The 6,748-nt window shown below is 42.6% G+C and overlaps 1 protein-coding gene across 1 annotated transcript in view; it reads right to left on the minus strand.

The window, feature by feature from the left end:
* LOC140724394 (uncharacterized) overlaps positions 1-6,748 on the minus strand; it is a 120,050-nt gene that overhangs the window by 50,969 nt on the left and 62,333 nt on the right. The window lies entirely within an intron of this gene.

The following is a 6,748-nucleotide window of genomic DNA, read 5'->3' on the forward strand; positions in this document are numbered from 1 at the left end:
AATAAAATGGAGTATGAGATCCAGCTAAAGAAATTGGAGGCGTGAAGGAAAGAGCTGAGTTGGAGGCACGGAAGGAGAAGGAAATGGCTGAAAGGGAGAAAGAGAGGCAGCATGCTCTGGAATTGGAAAGGTTAAAGGTATAGCAGGGAAGAGAACGGGCGGCAGACTCAAGTGAGGGTTTCAGGATTGGTCGGGAGATCCAGTTGGTACCTCCATTTGAGGAAACGGATGTCGATAAGTTCTTCCTCCATTTTGAGAAAGTGGCTGTGAACCAGAACTGGCCTAAGGGGAAATGGGCTGTTCTGTTACAGAGCGTACTTAAGGGGAAGGCTCAGCAAGTGTATTCGGCATTGTCCATGGAGGAGTCTAGGAATTATAACCATATAACAATCACAGCACGGAAACAGGCCATTCCGGCCCTCCTGGTCCGTGCCGAACTCTTAATCTCACCTAGTCCCACCTACTCGCACTCAGCCCATAACCCTCCACTCCTTTCCTATCCATATACCTATCCAATTTTACCTTAAATGACACAACTGAACTGGCCTCTACTACTTCTACAGGAAGCTCATTCCACGCAGCTATCACTCTCTGAGTAAAGAAATACCCCCTCGTGTTTCCCTTAAACTTTTGCCCCCTAACTCTCAAATCATGTCCTCTCGTTTGAATCTCCCCTACTCTCAATGGAAACAGCCTATTCACGTCAACTCTATCTATCCCTCTCAACATTTTAAATACCTCGATCAAATCCCCCCTCAACCTTCTACGCTCCAATGAATAGAGACCTAACTTGTTCAACCTTTCTCTGTAACTTAAGTGCTGAAACCCAGGTAACATCCTAGTAAATCGTCTCTGCACTCTCTCTAATTTATTGATATCTTTCCTATAATTCGGTGACCAGAACTGTACACAATATTCCAAATTTGGCCTTACCAATGCCTTGTACAATTTTAACATTACATCCCAACTTCTGTACTCAATGCTCTGATTTATAAAGGCCAGCGTTCCAAAAGCCTTCTTCACCACCCTATCTACATGAGACTCCACCTTCAGGGAACTATGCACTGTTATTCCTAGATCTCTCTGTTCCACTGCATTCCTCAATGCCCTACCATTTACCCTGTATGTTCTATTTGGATTATTCCTGCCAAAATGTAGAACCTCACACTTCTCAGCATTAAACTCCATCTGCCAACGTTCAGCCCATTCTTCTAACCGGCATAAATCTCCCTGCAAGCTTTGAAAACCCACCTCATTATCCACAACACCTCCTACCTTAGTATCATCAGCATACTTACTAATCCAATTTACCACCCCATCATCCAGATCATTTATGTATATTACAAACAACATTGGGCCCAAAACAGATCCCTGAGGCACCCCGCTAGTCACCGGCCTCCATCCCGATAAACAATTATCCACCACTACTCTCTGGCATCTCCCATCTAGCCACTGTTGAATCCATTTTATTACTCCAGCATTAATACCTAACGATTGAACCTTCTTAACTAACCTTCCATGTGGAACTTTGTCAAAGGCCTTGCTGAAGTCCATATAGACTACATCCACTGCCTTACCCTCGTCAACATTCCTCGTAACTACTTCAAAAAATTCAATAAGGTTTGTCAAACATGACCTTCCACGCACAAATCCATGCTGGCTACTCCTAATTAGATCCTGTCTATCCAGATAATTATAAATACTATCTCTAAGAATACTTTCCATTAATTTACCCACCACTGATGTCAAACTGACAGGTCTATAATTGCCAGGCTTACTTCTAGAACCCTTTTTAAACAATGGAACCACATGAGCAATACGCCAATCCTCCGGCACAATCCCTGTTTCTAATGACATCTGAAAGATCTCCGTCAGAGCTCCTGCTATCTCTACACAAACTTCCCTCAAGGTCCTGGGGAATATCCGGTCAGGACCCGGAGATTTATCCACTTTTAAATTTCTTAAAAGCGCCAGTACTTCCACCTCTTTAATTGTCATAGGTTCCATAACTTCCTTACTTGTTTCCCACACCTTACACCATTCAATATCCTTCTCCTTAGTGAATACCGAAGAGAAGAAATCGTTCAAAATCTCTCCCATCTCCCTCGGCTCCACACATAGCTGACCACCCTGATTCTCTAAGGGACCAATTTTATCCCTCACTATCCTCTTGCTTTTAATATAACTGTAGAAGCCTTTCGGATTTACTTCCACCTTATTTGCCAAACCGAACTCGTAACTTCTTTTAGCTTTTCTAATCTCTTTCTTAAGTTTCCTTTTACATTCTTTATATTCCTCGAGCAATTCCTTTACTCCATGCTGCCTATATCTATTGTAGACATCCCTCTTTTTTCGAACCAAGTTTCTAATATCCCTTGAAAACCATGGCGCTTTCAAACCTTTAACCTTTCCTTTCAACCGAACAGGAACATAAAGATTCTGTACCCTCATAATTTCACCCTTAAATGACCTCCATTTCTCTATTACATCCTTCCCATAAAACAACTTGACCCATTCCACTCTCTCTAAATCCCTGCGCATCTCCTCAAAGTTAGCCTTTCTCCAATCAAAAATCTCAACTCTAGGTCCAGTCCTGTCCTTCTTCCATTATGAGGAAGTAAAAAGGGCTGTATTCAGGAGTTACGAGTTGGTGCCAGAGGCATACCGGCAGAAGTTCCAGAATTTGAGGAAGCCCTGGAACCACACGTATTTAGAGTTTGCCGGTGAGATGCAGATGTGTTATGAGCCTCAAAAGGGGTTGTTGGAGATTACGATAAACTGGTGGAGTTAATGCTGATGGAGCAATTTAAAAGTTGTATCCCTGAGAGTAAGAAGACGCACTTGGATGAGAAGGAGACAGACTCTGTCTGCGACTGCCAAGTTAGCAGACGAGTACGCCCTAACCCACAAGACAAAGTTTTCCTCAAATAAATACCAGAAAGGCGGTAGGGACGGTAGAGAATGCCCGCCGGCTAAGGTAGAGAATATGCCGGGAGCTAGTGGTAAAGGTAAGGAAGAGGAAAACAGGCTGGTAGGAAGGTTCCTAGCTTTACCTGTTATAATTGTGGAAAAGCTGGTCACATTGCATCTAAGTGCTTTGATCCGAAGAAGGAGACAGGAAAAGGGAAATCAACGATCCCTGCAGGGTGCATTGAGTCGGTCAGCAGATTGATGAGGAAGGCAAAGGTGGATAGAGCCCAAAAGGGCGTGAGAAATTTATTTCGGAAGGGACGGTGTCTGTGAAAGAAGGTGAAACCCCAGTTCCAGTGAGGATCTGGAGGGATACTGGGGCTGACCAGTCATTGATCCTAAGTGAGGTGCTAGATTTCGGTTCTGAAACTGGAGAGGTTGTGTTAAGAGGCATAGGAAAAGGGACAGAAGCTGTACCTTTGCACAGGATCATTTTAAAATGTGACCTGGTATCTGGACCAGTCGAAATAGGGGTGCGGTCGGAACTACCGAGGGACGGCGTGGACGTCCTTCTTCGTAACGATTTAGCAGGTGGTGACGTGTGTTCAGCAGTGAAATTAAGAAGCAAGCCTGTGAGTGCTGAGGACCCGCCCCTAGATTCTATGATCTACCCCGCATGCGCAATCACTCGCAGCATGTCGAGAAAGGCGGCTGAAAAAGAAGCCAGTTTAAATGAGTCCAGTATTGATTTGGCTGAGACGTTTTAACCGACCCTGTACCAAGAGGGGTTAAGGGATGGTAAAGCGGAAAATAGTGAGGTTAGAGAGAGTAAAGGAGAGGAGGTAGATCCACCATTAGCCAGGAGGGAATTTATAGAGGCACAGAGTAAAGATGAGAAACAGATGAGGCAGTTAGAAGGTCCAGGGTTGGACACGGATGATCTGTCTGGCTTGACAGAGCTGTTTACAGTTGAGTAATTTAAGTGTGTTCCCCGATGATATAAGGGCAGTCCTAGATGAAAGGGATGCCGCTACTTTGAGGGAGTCTGCTGGGTTAGCAGACGAGGTTGTTTTAACCCGCAAGGTTGAGTTTACTCCGGATGGGAGTTGCCCAGAGAGTAACTGGGAGGATCAGGCAAACTTAGAATTTGAAAAGGGTACTGGTACTGAAAGCCTGGAAGAGGTAGATGTCCCGTTTGAGTGCGTTCAGGATGTGAAGGATGTGGATGCACAGGATACTGAACCTGGTGTTGAAGCTCAGAAAAATTCTGAGGTATCTGATTTAGTTGAAAAGGAATGCAGTTCTTTTGGGTCAGATGGACGGTGCAGTGAAGAAAGGGTTAACCTTGGTACCAGTGGAAAGTGAGAATTCTCAGTTGTTTTTTTAGAAGGTGTGTTAAAAGTTAGTGAGGAGATGAAAGCTGGTGATGTGAATATTATTGAAGGAGAAGGGAAAGGTGTTGTTCCTAAATTGAACAAAGAACATTTAAAGTCTGAATTGGGTTTAGAAGAATTGACAAAAGGGAAGGGACCGTTAACTGAACAATGGCTTGTTAACAAGGTACCTGTAAATCAATTACAGTTTGTTTTGGAATTTAAAGGTAAACAACTCGCTGATGTTATTCAAGGAGGTGATTTGGAGAGACAGAACCAAAAGTGTTGTTTTGACAAAGAGGGATCAGTTGTAGATGTTAAAATGAAAAGTAATAGAATGAAGCGTCCTGATGATAAAATTAATGACTTGCTTAAAAATAAAGAATTGTGTGGAAGTTCAGAAAATGTGCTCAGTTTGGAAAACATTGGTGATAAGATAGCTCCTGTGAAAGTATGTGAAGGTCTATTCCACACTGGTGAGCAAGCTAACCACGTGAGAATTAAGTGGAAAAGGGACAAAGGTTGACCAAATGCCACTTTGAATAACAGGATCTGGTTTTGAGGGAATTTGAACAAAGCATGTGAATAATAAAGACAACACCATGGAAGATTGACTGTTTGAATGTTAAGTTTAAAAGTAAAATAGAGATTAGTATTTGCACAAACTTTTGTAATGTACTCTACTATAAACACACATGTATTGGTTCACATTTTGTAATATACACTTAAGCTAAGATCACAACCCTTTGGTAATTTTGGCTAATATGAAAAATAAGAATATGAGGTTACTAAGTTGGAGTCTGATGCTACAGAAAGTTGATATTAAGATACAACATATTAAAGGGAGTGACAATGTAATCGCTGACTGTTTATCTAGATATTAATTTGAATGTATATCTGTATTATTTTTGTACTTAAGACCACTTCCATATTTTGTTGAATTCTGTAATTCTTTAAGATGCTGTATTAGTTAATTTTCACCTTGATGAAAATTCCCAGAAGTATGGGGGTGTTATGAAGGATGAACAGCTCTGATGGGCAGAAGGGTGCAGAGTTGCTCATGTTCTCCCCCCCCCCCCCCCGGGAGATTCACAAACCATTATTGCTGCTATGCTGCTCATGAGAGAGAGCGAGTTGGGAAAGAAAGCATGCAAGAACATCTGGGACAGATAAGAGAGGGGAGTGAAACTTGTTGATTCACCGTATTATGACTTCTAAGAGAGTTATGGCTCGGGAGAGGGCTGTTTACTTGGTACCATTCTGTTCATTAAAATTCCTCAGTGGACAGCCGGAGTGGGCTGGTTTGATGGACTAAACCATTCAAAACTGATTGACACCTGAGAGCCCGTGAGTAGGGATAAAAGTGAGGACTGGGGAGACACCCTTCAGACACACCAGGAGACACACCATTGAGCACAGATTGAGAGTTGGAGCCCACGGGAAGGTGTGGGGCATCGGAGACCGAACAAAGAGATCGGTCAGTTAAACTCACAGTGTTATAGCAGGGCCGGTGGGGGCTTCTGTGTGTATCCACTCATGCCAGAGTGACGAGTCCACCACAGAAGAACGGTCTAGCTTAAGGAAAGAGGGGTCATAACTGAACGGCCACAACAACACGACGGATCAAGAACGCAAAGGAAGGTTTGCCTGACTGTAGCTGTTACATCTCGCTCGCTCTCTCTTTCTCCAACGATTACAACACAACAACCATAACTACCTCAGCACGTATGAACTGAACTGAACTTTATCCTTTTATATGACAATTCATTATCCCCTAGACATCGATAGAGCTTGTTTATTATTGCTTATTATTATTCTCACAGTTTAGGTTTATTATTGCTAACGTGTATTATCTATATATTTGCATTATTGATATTGATTTGCTTATTTTACTAATAAACACTTTTGAATATAGTACCACCAGGCTCCAACGGATTCGTCTTTCTCTGCTAGTTGGACACCCAGTTACAGGGTACGTAACACTATCTAATATACATGTATTTAGTGTAAGTCTGTATTTTCGCTGTAATTATTTATTATCTATTTCATTGTCTTGCTGCGGTAAAGTTAACGAATTTCAGGAAATATGCCGGTGGTTTTGATATGCTTAAGTTGAGTTGGGACAAATCCAAACGAGACGTGAGAAGCGTATTTTTTTCTAACAGAGCATTGTGCCTGGGATGGTGGTGGATGCAAAAATATTGCTGAATTTGAAGAGGAGTTGAGCTAGGTACATAATTTTGCAGAGTGTGGAGGAAGATTTAAGGGAGGTTTTTCATTTTAACAGAGAGTGCTGAATGCCTAGGATGCCCTGCCGTGGTGGTAATTGAGAAGTTACATTAAGGTCATTGAAGAAACTCAGATAGGCAGGTGGATAGGTGGAGCAAAATGATTCTCTATCTAGATACTGCCACCCGTGAAACGGTTGTCCTGGTCTGAGCTCCCATGGTCTCCCAGGCATAACT

The sequence above is a fragment of the Hemitrygon akajei genome, unplaced genomic scaffold (genome assembly GCF_048418815.1).
Source record: "Hemitrygon akajei unplaced genomic scaffold, sHemAka1.3 Scf000204, whole genome shotgun sequence".
NCBI lineage: Eukaryota > Metazoa > Chordata > Chondrichthyes > Myliobatiformes > Dasyatidae > Hemitrygon > Hemitrygon akajei.